The 13,304-nt window shown below is 34.9% G+C and overlaps 1 protein-coding gene across 2 annotated transcripts in view; it reads left to right on the plus strand.

The window, feature by feature from the left end:
• Positions 1 to 13,304, plus strand: part of TMEFF2 (transmembrane protein with EGF like and two follistatin like domains 2) — a 240,125-nt gene that overhangs the window by 17,942 nt on the left and 208,879 nt on the right. The window lies entirely within an intron of this gene.

Consider the following 13,304-nt stretch of genomic DNA (forward strand, 5'->3'; position numbering starts at 1 on the left):
AATTGACAACGAAGTCAGCCTCACTCTTCCTTGTTGCATTTTATGTTGAAATCAGAGGTTCATTATCTTATCTTGTGATCTGAGTAAGGTGATTTTTTAAGAAATCATTTTAATTTCATGAATATGACATTTGTAACTTGTTTCATATATTAGTTGGAAACTATTTTTTCTCCTTTTTTATTTTTACTCTTCCTTTCAATTATAGGTGCTTTATAGTAACTTGGAGGGAAAAACAAAACAAAACAAAGCAACTTCTTAAGAGATAATTGCTTTGAGAAGAAAAAAAAGCATATAACCCATTTAATTCTGAGTTGTATGCTTTTTAAAGAGTTGTTCTGAAAGTTGTGGTAAATGAGTATTTACTCCTAGCTGCATACTTTTTTTTTTTTTAGTCAGAGACACACAGGGTTTTTGTTTTATTTCTACTGAATTAATTTTCTTCTAGTCTATGTGTTACTTTGGTCTGAAATACTAATGGCTTTAATTTTATGTAATTTTTTACTCTAATACAAAATGACAAAAAGCTTAAAAATTGAACTAAAAACGTAGAGTGACCTACACGATTCCAATTCACATATCCATTGGATTGTACGTAAAATATATTTGACTTGCTACATCTACTGTACAGAGGATGGACTTGCTCCGTAATCTGAGTTTTTATTACCAAAATATCAGAGGAGCCAGAATCAGCTTCCTTTGAATTAACCAGAAGTGATCGAATTACCTGTAATTGTTTGGTTAATCCAACAATCCTAGCTAGTGATTGTTCTAACTGGTCTCTATAGGATATATTCTCAATAACGTGTATTTGGTTAATAATTGGGGCATCTTTGCAAGCACTTTGGATGGTTAATGGTTATTTTTCTAATTTCATTTACCCAAAGTTAATATGATTCCCAAATGGAGTGCATTGATCTGAATACTGAAGTGAACAATTTTATTTGGAAAACACTAATATGCGTGACTATCATAAATGATATCATTAAAACTCCAAATCCGAAATCACTTTAAAAATACATCAATTTTTACTTTTTTAGATTATCTTATATTCGTAAATGAATAAATGTTTCATTAGCATTGAAGATTAGACCTGATTATTTTAAAAATAATTTAAGTTTAGCTCATTTGCACAAGGGCATATCTGTCATTTACTGCACTTGAGGGAACATTTTTACTACAATATAAAAGAGAACTAAGTGTTTCATAAAATTTATGTTAACTGGTTTGTATACATTTTACAGAGTGTTTAAAAATCTTTAACTATCGATCTATTTATTCAGATAAAACAATTCGAAGGGCTTATTACTTTATTTAATAAAGCATGTTTACCATGTCTTCCACATGGTCAGCAAAATGTGCATTCATTCATCAAGGTAATTTGTAGAGTAATAAGAAACAAATACTGAATACAAATCTTAAAGGTTGGCTTTTCCCATTTCAGTGACTGTATCCTCTTCTTTTAGTGTTTAAGAAAACTCACTAACACAAAGAATAATTTTGTATTATTAGGTTTGAACATAAGACCAGCTGTTTATGGAATTCTTTGTTTTCAAACAAAAATGTTTAGTTGGAAAAGCATCTATATCAAATAACCTTTTGGATAGACTCATACTGGAAAAAACAATTCAGGATGAACTATAATGAACTATATATGTGTCCGATAGGAAGTAGTATGTGATAATGTGTGTACCAGATTCCAAAGAATTTCAGAAAGTAGTAGAAAGAAAGGGGTTGGTGTTTCAAATACTTATATATATGGAGATTTAATGTTGTAAATAAGAAAACGGGTGTGTGTAGGAGGGATAATATCTTCTCCACCCACAGATTTCCTTAACCAACAAACACAGCAGTAAGAAAGAAGTATTAAAGGAGCCTCCTCTCAAAATCTAGAGGTGTGTGGGTGGTTAAGGGATAATTTTTAACACCTGCTTTTCTTTTAAAGTCTTTCCATCATATTATAAAGATAAGACCATGAATATTTTCCATTACTCTTAACAAATATTTCTGGATTTAGTAGACTTTTGATAGATTCCTAAAAACAAAAAATAAGTCCAGTAAAATAAAAACTATATTTTAACTATTAAAATAACTATAAATGTACTATCCTGCTAGAAGTCTGGAAGAATTCACAATTAAATTTTAATAACATCTTATGGGAATTTGTATGATAATGTCTATATAAATTAAATGTCTCTAAGTTATACAGCATAGATACAATGGGTATATTTTTAATTCATGAGGTAGAACGAAGTGCTGGGCCTACTTATACAACTTATACAATTACATAGTTTTAAGAGAATTCTTTAATAATTGATCTCTTTTATTAAGAGATTAATGTCAGATATGTACAGCAATAAATCAAATTAAATTTACATTCATTGTATAAAGTCTGATTTTTATTTTAATAATTCAGATAATTGTTATTAGGATGACTTTAATGCACAAAATAGGTTATGGTATGTTTTTATTTAATGCAAAATTGTCCTGTGAAAATTATCTTTATATAATATTACTTGGATGTACATGATTAAAACATTTCTTACTTATTAAAACATTTATTATTTATTATTAAAACATTATTTATTATTAAAACATTTATTTATTTCATATATACTTTGGGTTGAACAAGAAATATTTACATTGAAACAAACTGTAGACTCTAGGCTGTTTCTGATTGTGTAGATTGCTAAAAACTAGAAAACAGCATTGTAACAAGTTTGAGAACTTAAAAATTATTTTTAAAAAATTCTGATGTTTCTAATGTGGATTTGATGCTATTCAGGAATTAAGTTTAATTGAACAAGCCTCCTATAACCTGGGGACCATGGCAGGTGGAGCTGTAAAGCTGAATATGACACAGTTCTTTACAGTCAAAGAGATTTACATGTAAATTCTTTTCTTAGCACACAATGGGAAAATTATGATTCTAATTATCAAAAGAAAAATAATCCCCTGTAGAAATAAAATGTTAAGTATACTATAAATAACAAGGAACTGAATATTCATTCCATAAAATATTCTTATATCAGGCTAAGTAATTTTTTCTTCCACGTTTCTATTCCAGTTCCTTTTCATGACCTCAATCCGTACCTTCTCCACCTTACTGTCATGGTCAAGTTCTGGCAAGCACAATGTGCCTCACCATGTATTTTCTCCATTGGGTACACATTACAGCCAAAGTGTGACAGGCATTAGTTGCAAGCAACTTCTCTGAAATACTGATTCAATTAAAAAATTCTTGTACGTATGCAAGGTTTGAGAGTTTTCCAGGGCAGTACCCATGGGGAGGAAGCAGAAACTAACCTTGCTTTTGCTGTCCTACACCTTAGAGGTGCTGTTCTGCCTGAAGATGAGTTTATTGACATCTGAACCACAATTGAAATTTATCTCAGATTTTCATAGCGTAGAGTCCATTTTGCTTTCTCTGTACCTCAGAGAGAAACAATACTGTGATGGAGTAATGAAATAGAGGTAAGATGAATGAAGATAATGGATAATGAAATTGGAAAAATACAAAAAGCAAACAGAAGGAGGGAAATAAAGTGAGAAAGATGGGAAATGAAACGGGAGATGAAGCCTTTGTTGCCAACATGGCGGTACTTTGTCTTCACACATGACTACCATCTTAAAAATAAAAGTAACTTTTTTTTTCCAGTAGAATGGCAATAATGGACTGAATTTCCAGAGAAGATTGTTTGGGAATGTGAAGTGGATACCTCAAACATTTCTTTTCTGAATCACCCATATGGGTTTTTAAAAACCATATCTAGGAAAATAAGTGTAATCATTTTGTGCAGAGTGATAGATGTGGTTTTGGTTTAAGAATCAGGAGATTTGTATTCTAGATTTTTAATTGGCTAGAAGGATGCCTGATTTTACTCCCAAGCTTCTTGGAGTTTCATTTATTTTATCGGTAAGGGAGAATAATATCTGTTTATAGAAAAAGGTGGTTATAATAAACTAATGCAAAGAAATTTGGACTCCAAAAAAGTTAAAATGAAATTAAAAGAATTTATGTTACCTTTGCTCTTTTTTTCCCATTTACTCTAAGAATATAATTTCTCTGAAGGATTTAATTAGAAATTAGGATATTTTAATTAGTGATTTTTAAGTTCATGGTCTAAAGCATTGATGCTGAGATATTATAAGAACTCTACCAATCCAATCATAGTATTTAGAGGAGATAGCTAGCTCCACACCTTAAAGGGGAGTGAAATCACAGTGTTGCTATCAGAGGAACTGTAGTTCTATAAGATAAATAAGAAATAAGGAATAATGTTTAAAAAATTCAAAACAGTAGACAATTCTTAAAACTACAATGGCAGGCATATTGCCTCCACAGAAGTCTTAAAAAGAGGAATGGGAGGGATTCAAAATTTGTGGGATTCAGTATACTTACAAGGAAGAATTTTCATCAGGATGCTAAGCATTGAAAAGTTCTTCTAAGGGGATTTGAACTTTTTAGAAAGAGATTCTTTTAAAATAGATGGAAAGATTTTATTATAGTTCTGCTTGATGTTAGAGCATGAATTACATAGATCCATAAGGATGCCTAACTCAGGTATAATTGTTTTTAAAATGCTCTATAGTTTACAAAAAGCAATATCATAACATTAATGTATTCACAATAACAGTCTTTGGATGTGTGGATGATAATCAGAAAAAAATAGCATTTTACCCACAATGCCAACAGCAGTACGTATGTTAACTACGTCTTGAATTCCAAGAAGAAAGGAAACTATAGTCTACAAGATTACCCTACCTCTTGCAGTAGCTGTTTGCAACAACTGTATCAGGCAGATCCCATAGTCTGTGGTTTAGATAAATGATAAATCCTATCAGCAATCATATGAGATTCATTATCCCATCTTTGTACCCCCTTCCCACTTTCATTTTTATTTCTGAAATCATCTATTCTATTCTATGTAGTACTCAAAGCCCTGTGGGTTTTTGTGGTGGTCAGTTATCTAAGTTTATCATGCTCATCAGTCGATAATGATTTGCATCTCTTCTGTTAATTTTCCCCTTCATTTTCTCTTCCCTGATCCCATTCCTTTTCTTTTATATGTATTCACTCTAAGGTATTTCACCTACTTTAAATTCTTGGGGAAAAAGTATGATTGTGTGAGTGGCAGCAGGAAATGGTAGTTAAAAACACAGGCTCTGGAAATGGACTCTGTGAGTTTAGCCCTGGCTCCGCTGCTTTCTAGTTGTGTAACCAACCATGGACAGGTTACTTACACAACCCGTTTTGATTTTTTCATCTGTGATCCCTGCGGGGTTTCCCAGGAAGTAGACTCTGCGTTTGAGGTTTGTACATTCAAAGTTCCCTGAGCAGTGCCCTCAGGATCAGCATCCTGGTGGGAAGAATGTAGGATTGGGCAGAGGGAGTGGGACTGGTGCAGTTTTAAGAAGCCAAGGCAGGGCCCATAGGAGGCCTCAACAGAGGATGGCCCCTGTGAGTTGTCTGTAATCGGGATGATGGGGCTGGGGCTTCCCACCCCACCGTTGATCACTACTGATGTGGGTGACACCAAGAAAAATGTGCTACCTCGGTCCAGGTGGCTCTCTTCAGCTACAGACTAGACCTGGAGAGGGACTCCACTGTGAGTTGTCCGTGCACAACATTCCCAGCGACTGAGACGGGGGAAAAGTGCACGTTGCACCATGGCATCCTCTACAATCTGTAAAATTTAAAACAAGGAACAAAACAGACAAAATTCCTGCCCTTGTAGAGCTTGTTTCTTGTGAAAAGAGCCAAATAGTAAACAAATAAACAAGAAAAAATATAGATGTCAGATGGTGAATGCTATGTAGGAGGGGAAAAGTGGGATAAGGGAAGGTGGAGGGTTGCTAATGTATATGGCGTGATCAGGAAGGCCTGGACAAAGGTGAGGAGGAAATGAAGGAGCGAGGCTTGCAAATAAGCCAGGGAAGGGCATTCCAGGAGAACTGCAGTGCAAAAGTTCCAATGCAGGTGCATAAGGGGTGTTTCAAGAAGATCATGGATATTAGTTGGACTGAAGTGAGTGAAAGGGTGCTTGGAGATAAGGAAGAGAGATGAGAGACCCTCCTGTGGGGTTTGCGTCTTCCTGTGAGTGAGCTGGGAGCCATTGAGGGTCTGCAGCAAAATGTTGTGATCCGACTGGTGATTTTACAAGATTTGTGTTGAGAACACACCATGTTGAAGTAAGGGAGGAAGTGGGGAAGACTCCTGTGATTAAAAGAGAAAAAGATAACCTTTCTTTTGTCTGGTTGTCATTGATGTTCAGAAGTGTGTGGTATATTCTCCAGAGTATCCCTCGTCTATCTCAGATGTATCCGTCTGCTGCCTGTCTGAGGGACACTGTCCATGATCCTTTGCAAATAGATATCCTAGGTTGTGCAGGAGATGAATTCATTTTTTTTCTCCTAAGGTATTTTCATATTTAGGGTTTTATTTAAGATGTCCTTCTCTTGTTTTGATATTTGTAAGCAAGCAGAACCTTTCAATATTACCAGACAGTATTTAATACATAAGAATCTCTCTGCATGCTGCAGTGCCTGCCAAATTGCATTGACTTTTGTTTCAAATTTGGATTTGAAAATATAGCTTTTTTTTTTTACTGTACTAGATGTACAATACATATTGTGGCATATGATTTTCAATGTGTACTTAACAAAGAGCAATTTCATTTTCTCTGGTAAATTACACACTTGTTATAGCTTTGGGATTAAAAAAAATCTAGGAATAAATAGAAAACAATATGTTTAAATAATGTAAGCATTCTGGCTCAATGAGTCAAACCAAAAGAATTATTCCAGTGACTTTCAGTTAGTAAACTGGTTCTGAAGATATTTTAGTTTTGCATTCCTTGATGGTCCCTCTCTGAGAAGAATAAAAGGAGAATTAGCTGGATTTTAAATAAGGTTGGACCGATGTTTCCAAGAACTTAAGCAGATAGATCATTTAAACTGGATCTATTCCTAATTAAACATTTATTTAATATAACATAATAAATAAATGTATTTCTTATAAACTTAATCTTCTTCCTTGTTTTCTCTCATTTTCCAGCTCCTTTTCTCACTCCTTAATTCCATAATTTGGCTGATTGGATGCCTGTTCTGACATTACCTTCTGATGGTGAAGGTCACAAACAGAAAAACTCACTATTAGTGGAATCAGTTAAAGAGGGAACCCATTTCTAGTATGGCCTCTACACAAAATTAATGTACTCCACACATATTTGATCCTGGCTAAAGTGAGAAATTCTGCATCATCTTGGAAGCACTGAATTAGGGCAAGAGTCATTTCAGACACATTGACTGTCCTCTCCGGAGACTGTAGCACTAACAGAAAACCATGACCTTTAGCAAGTAGAATTTCTGACACATTGATTTAAGTGATAGTGGTGGAAACTTGGTGAAGAGACATATTGAACCATACAGTATCATCTTTCCTGAACACTTTGAGCTTTCTGATGCAGTTTGAGATCTAATCCTTAAGGGCTGGAGAGTTTACAAGATTGAAGATTTTATTCAGTTACTCAAAAGACAACCATAATAGCATCTTGAATGTTCTTATCTTTGAAAGTAGGTGTTATTTTTAAATATAATTAAAGAGAAACAGCTAGCAGTTTAGAGAGAAAAAAGGGAATTAGTAGCAGACTTATACTGCATCTTAAATAGTGGGATGATATTAAACGGTTATATTCTGGAAGCTCATGTCCTCACTGCTTTTGAGGTCCATGGTGCCCAAACACATTCTGGCAAGGATTCAGGAAACACCCTTGACCTTCCACAAAGGGAGTGCTCCCTTATACCAAACTCTGCTTTGAAATAGAATGTGGCAGAGTTATAAAGCCAGTCCAGTCCTATAAATCAGCACACTGTGTGAATTTTCTATCGTGAATAGTTCCCAGATCTCTATGTCCAGACCCTTCACCAATCTCCTGTTCTAGTTCCTAGTCATCTCTTGTCTATAACATTGAAAAAAAGCTCCCTAATGTCTCCCTTTTTCTAGTCTTGTCATCCTAAAATTTTCCTTACGTGCACAGTCAGAATGATTTATAGAAAATACTTATCTGAGCATATCATTCCCCTGCTTACAACCCAACAATGGCTGTCCATCATCTTTAGAATAAAAGTCAGTCTTCCCAGTAGGAGGTACAAAGACCTCCAGAATTGCTCCAGTACCTGCCTCTCCATCCTCGTCATTAATCTTCTTCACCTCAGAGTTGACGACTGCAGCATACCTTTTCATTGAGAGTAGTTCATTGGGATACAACATCAATAAATTCCATGCCGCTTTGCTTTGCTAATGCTCTTTCCTCTTCCTGAAACCTGTCCGTTGCTTTTGCTTTGATATTATTCATCTTCCAAGACTAAATCAGGGACCATATAATACAGCAAGATTTCCTTCAGTCTGCTGATTGGACTAAATATAATTTTACATTGTATTGCCAATCTGATTCATTGTAATAGGCTGCTTGTATATGTGCCTAGAACTAATTATTAATATCCCTAAATGCAGACCACAAGGCCACGTGCTTAGTAGGATCTCACTAAATATTTGCTCAGCTGAACTAAGGCTCTAAAACTAACCCCCCAAAAAAGTGTGCTTAAATTTTGAAATGTTTCTATTCTCATTTGTGTACTACAGTTTAAATTATTTGAAATTCTGAAGTAAAAGTTAAATATGAAGAGTTTTGTGGGCTAAAATAAGTATAGAATTATTTTAACATAATAGGAAAGGACTAGAAAAACAAAACAAAACAAAAAGTAAGAGCATGATCCTTCCACCAAGAATAAGGCAAGAAGATGATAATCGTGAGCATAAAACAGCTTTGGAAACAAGCACCTGCTTATCCAGGACCCTAAAGAAAATCAAGGGAATCCAAGAGAAGCCTAGCAAAAAATGGGTTGCAAGTTTAAGCCAAAAGGCTTTGCTTTTCCTTTGCATTTCCTATCAGTGCATGGCATTTGATACTAGTAATAGCAATTTGTTCCTTTGTGATTTACCTCATTCTCCTTAAAAGTGGTGTGCAGAGAAAAAAAATTGAAGTTATTTTAGGATTCTAGTTAGTTTGTAGGTAATTGAGGTAATTTTACCCTATGTGAATGCTTTATCCCACATCCAAATTACTTATTAAAATACCAAATGACTTTGGCCAGAGAATAGAATCATTTGGAAATCCGTTTGGTACCTTCATTTAATTTGACATTGAACCAGTGGAAAAAAGCCTGTCTTTTCTGAGTTTTCAAGGAATTATAATGATTACCCCACATAAAATGTACTTTAACCATAGAATAATATTACTTGGAAAATAAAACACTGGATATTAGTTCTTTATATCTAGAAAGTTTCTTAATTTAATGAAATAAGAAAGCAGGACTCTGTGAGCTTCAGCTTTCAGCTTATGAAATATGCAACAGTATGTGGAGGGGAAAGGGGAGCCTTCACATGATGCCATGGAGATTCTAGAGGAAATGATTTTAAAGTAAGTCACTGCGGTCTCATCACACTGAAAGTAAAGATGCAACCAGCAGTATGTAGTAGGTGCTTGATAAATATTTGTGAAATTAATGCACGGATGAATGAACTGGCAGAGCAGTGATGTCAACTCCTACGATAGCAACGAACTGATGCATGTGTGAACAAGAAGGCCACTCTCCTACCTCCCAGTAACTGCTAACTATGGCCCTCGACTTACTTAGAGTAGGCATCAGAAATGCCGTGAGATGTCATTCTTCAAGAAATCTGCAGAGTGATTCTATTTCTTCCACCAACTCTGAGTCACAGCTCTTCCCCACATCCCCATGCTTTTTTTTTTCATCTATTTCCCCCATGAATGAAACTGCAACAATATGGTAATGCTGTGCTCAGATATAAAAGAAGATATTTATAGGGGATAAAAAGGAGAGTTTGGAGAAACAAGATAGGAGAGCAATCTGGTAAGAGAGAAAAGGACTTTTCAATGTAAAATGTCAGAAAAAAAGGAGAAATCGGTGATGTTCAACGTTTTGTCGAAAGAGGTTTTTAGTGTCCATGTAAGACACAGAAAATGTGGAATGTTAAATAGCTTCAGACTTGGGTAGGCTCTACTATTGTTTTTTATATGTTCCAACTCTTAACATTTCTTTCCATATTAACACTTCAAATACTTGCTCATTTAGTGCATTTCTCCCTCAATAGTTTCTATACCCCAACAGAAACATGTTTTGAGAAGAAAATCAAGAAAAAGTTGTTCCAGACACAGATTTTCTTCCTAACTCTATCCCACACAGATTTTTCTCACCCATCTAACATAGCATTTAATGCTGCCAGAGGATATTTCATTAGGAAAAATAGATTTTGTTCTTGCTAGACAAGATGAAGGTTGAAATCAATGCTTCGTACTGCTGAGTAGGAGATCTGACAACCTTCCCTTATCCCAGCACTTTTGAAATGTGTTCGGTAGAACTTGAATGCCTCAAGATGCTATTATACCAGAGGGTATCCAGTTAAGTGAGATAGAGAAATGGAGCATATTTTAACCCATTTTGAAGGGTCACAGATAGGGTGACTACCTTGCTCTAATTTACCCAAGACGTTTCCAGTTTTCACATGGAAGATCCTGCATCCCAAGAAACTCCTCAGTCCTGCAAAAACAAGGATGATTGGTCACCTTAATCACATAGGAAAGGCTAAGAAATCTTACAGTAAAGAAGGTTGCTAAATTTTGTTTAAACAATATTTTAAAAGAACACCTGACCATAAAACCTTTTTCTTAAAGAAATGTATTAAAAATCAAAGGAATTAGTAATCTGCGGTACACACTTAGGGAAACTCTGTTCCAACCCCATCCATTTGTCTCTTGGCCCTTGCAATCTCATTAGCAGTGTTCTCTCCACTCCCCTGTGTTTTTGCAGGGCATATGGAAACCTGAGGAATGATCTACCAATTGTAACTGCTGGAGTCTCCTTCTGAACCTTAGAAGGTTCAGTCTTAAGTCTTAAGGTACTTAGGTCTTAAGCTGGAAACGTAAAAGAATTTCCATATAGAAAGCATTTCATCACTTCAAAATCATTCCCTTTTCCCAGTCTTTTTCACAAATATTTACCTGTCTTAATGCAAATCTTTTAGGAATTTCTACAGGAAGGTAAGGAAACTCTTTAAAAGATCTATATTACAAGGTATTTTCTTACTTGCTATTATATAATTCTGGATGAGTCTTGAATATATGTTGGGCAGTATGTATAAATTAAAAATAGATATATTAGTAGAGAGTTTGGGGGATGCCATTATATGACAACGTAAGCATCCATGGAACTCTCCTCTGATCCTTTTCTGTGTAGGAATGACCATATCTAAGGGGAGAGGACAAGGAGATAAAAATGCATAAAATGGAATATAAATCTTTTCAATGTCTGCAAAGGGAGAAGAATTCAGATTCATAGCTGCTTAGTTCCATTCAATCATTTTCTTTCTTTTTAGCCAATGGTTAAAGGCTTGATCTGGTCGAGCATATCCTATACTTGCCAACGAATCACAAACTAGTACAGGTACCTCTTCCTGCACCTGCAAATTTGGTCATAGAAGGCAAAGCCTATTTTAGTGAACTACAAAGGATTAGCTAAGTGGATTCATGAAAGGAACTCTGTTACACTGAATAATGTATTTGTTTCAGCAAAGACAATTTTTTTTAAATTTAGAGATTTTTTTCTAACTTTTTCTGAGTAGTTTTCAGCTCTAAATATCTGAGAATTAAAACGTCCTGCTCCTGACATTTCTAGCACACAGTATTTACTGATAATGCTGAGAGAGCATTCCTTCTGACAAAATTTCTAATTTTCGTACCTCTGGGATAAGGCCAAGCAAAAGAAAAATGCTTTAGCTGCATACTACTCCCTGAGGTTACTGGGAGTGAAAAGGAATAGCTGGAAAAGTACTAAAGATAGTATATTGCTTTTAGCTGTGCTGCTTTCCAATTGGCCAATTATAGAAACACTGATAGAGACATATCACTGCTAATTTATATATACATATAATTACATGAATCACTAAAGTTTATATAGTTTATCTGTTCCAATAATTGATAAGCCCAGTGTAACACTCTAAAGACTAATGTACTGTCTTTTATTAAGATACTTATAATGAGCACCTACTCTGTGTCAGGTATTTCATATAGCCGTGCAGTAAATACTTGTCATAACTCACAAGAAAGACACATCATCTCCATTTTCCAAAGGAGAAAATAGAAGACACAAAGGTTAACTTACTTGTCCACAACCGTGTAGTTAGTGGCACAGCCAGGATTTAAACCCAGGCCCATGAAGCTCCATGGTTACTCTTCTTCACTGTTTCCTGTGTAGTCTGCCATATATTTTAAAATCAGAGATTCAAAATTAAAATATAACACCTTTCATATTAAAATATATTAAACATTTATTAATTTGATTAAAAGGAAGATGTTGCTGTTAAGTAGGAATTCTGCACCAATCAGAGAGACATTGATGCCTTTTGTTTTGTGTGGTGTGACTTTGGCTTATTAGTCCTGTGCACCCACACACACACACACACACACACACATACACAGTTTATTTTTTTTATTGAGAGCCTCTATTCCACTAGCATTTTCTGGTAATATAGTACATGCCTCTGTGTTACACTATATATTCTCTTTGTTTGATAACATGGCATAATATTATTATACTTCGTGACAGCCATGTTTTAAATGCTTGAGATTCAGAAAGAAGTCCCTGTTTGTGAAGCTCATTTCTACAGGGAAGAAACAGACATAAGCCAAGTAAATAAATAAACAAGAACATTTAAGAGAGTAATAATGTCTTTCAATAAAGTAAAACAGGGTGATGTAATTCAGAGTGACTGGGTTTTATGGGAAGAGTGAGATTTGCACTGAACGCCTGAATTAGAAAAAAGAAATGTGCACCAAAATCCTGAGGCAGGGCACTCAGAGCAAAGAGAAAAGCAAATGCCAATGCCTTAAGGGAGACTTTAGTGAAATCCAGAAATGGAAAGAAAGTAAATGTAGTTTGAGCACAGTGAATGAGCAGGAAAATGGTAGAAGAAGAGAGTGGAGAAGTGGTAAAGAATTTGGGTTTTATTTATAGTGTCATGGGACGCATCTGGAGGAGAGTAATATAATCTGGCTTATATTTTTAAGACTGTTCTGGCTGCTGTGTGGAGAATGAATTATAGATGAAACAAGAGAGGAAGCAAAGAAATCAGCAAAAAGGATTATCGTGGTAGAATAGGTAAAGATGACCCTGATCTAACTAGGATGGTGGCAAAAAATATGGTGAAAAGGTGCCACATATATACT

This window comes from Hippopotamus amphibius, chromosome 8 (assembly GCF_030028045.1).
Source record: "Hippopotamus amphibius kiboko isolate mHipAmp2 chromosome 8, mHipAmp2.hap2, whole genome shotgun sequence".
Classification (NCBI taxonomy): Eukaryota; Metazoa; Chordata; class Mammalia; order Artiodactyla; family Hippopotamidae; genus Hippopotamus; species Hippopotamus amphibius.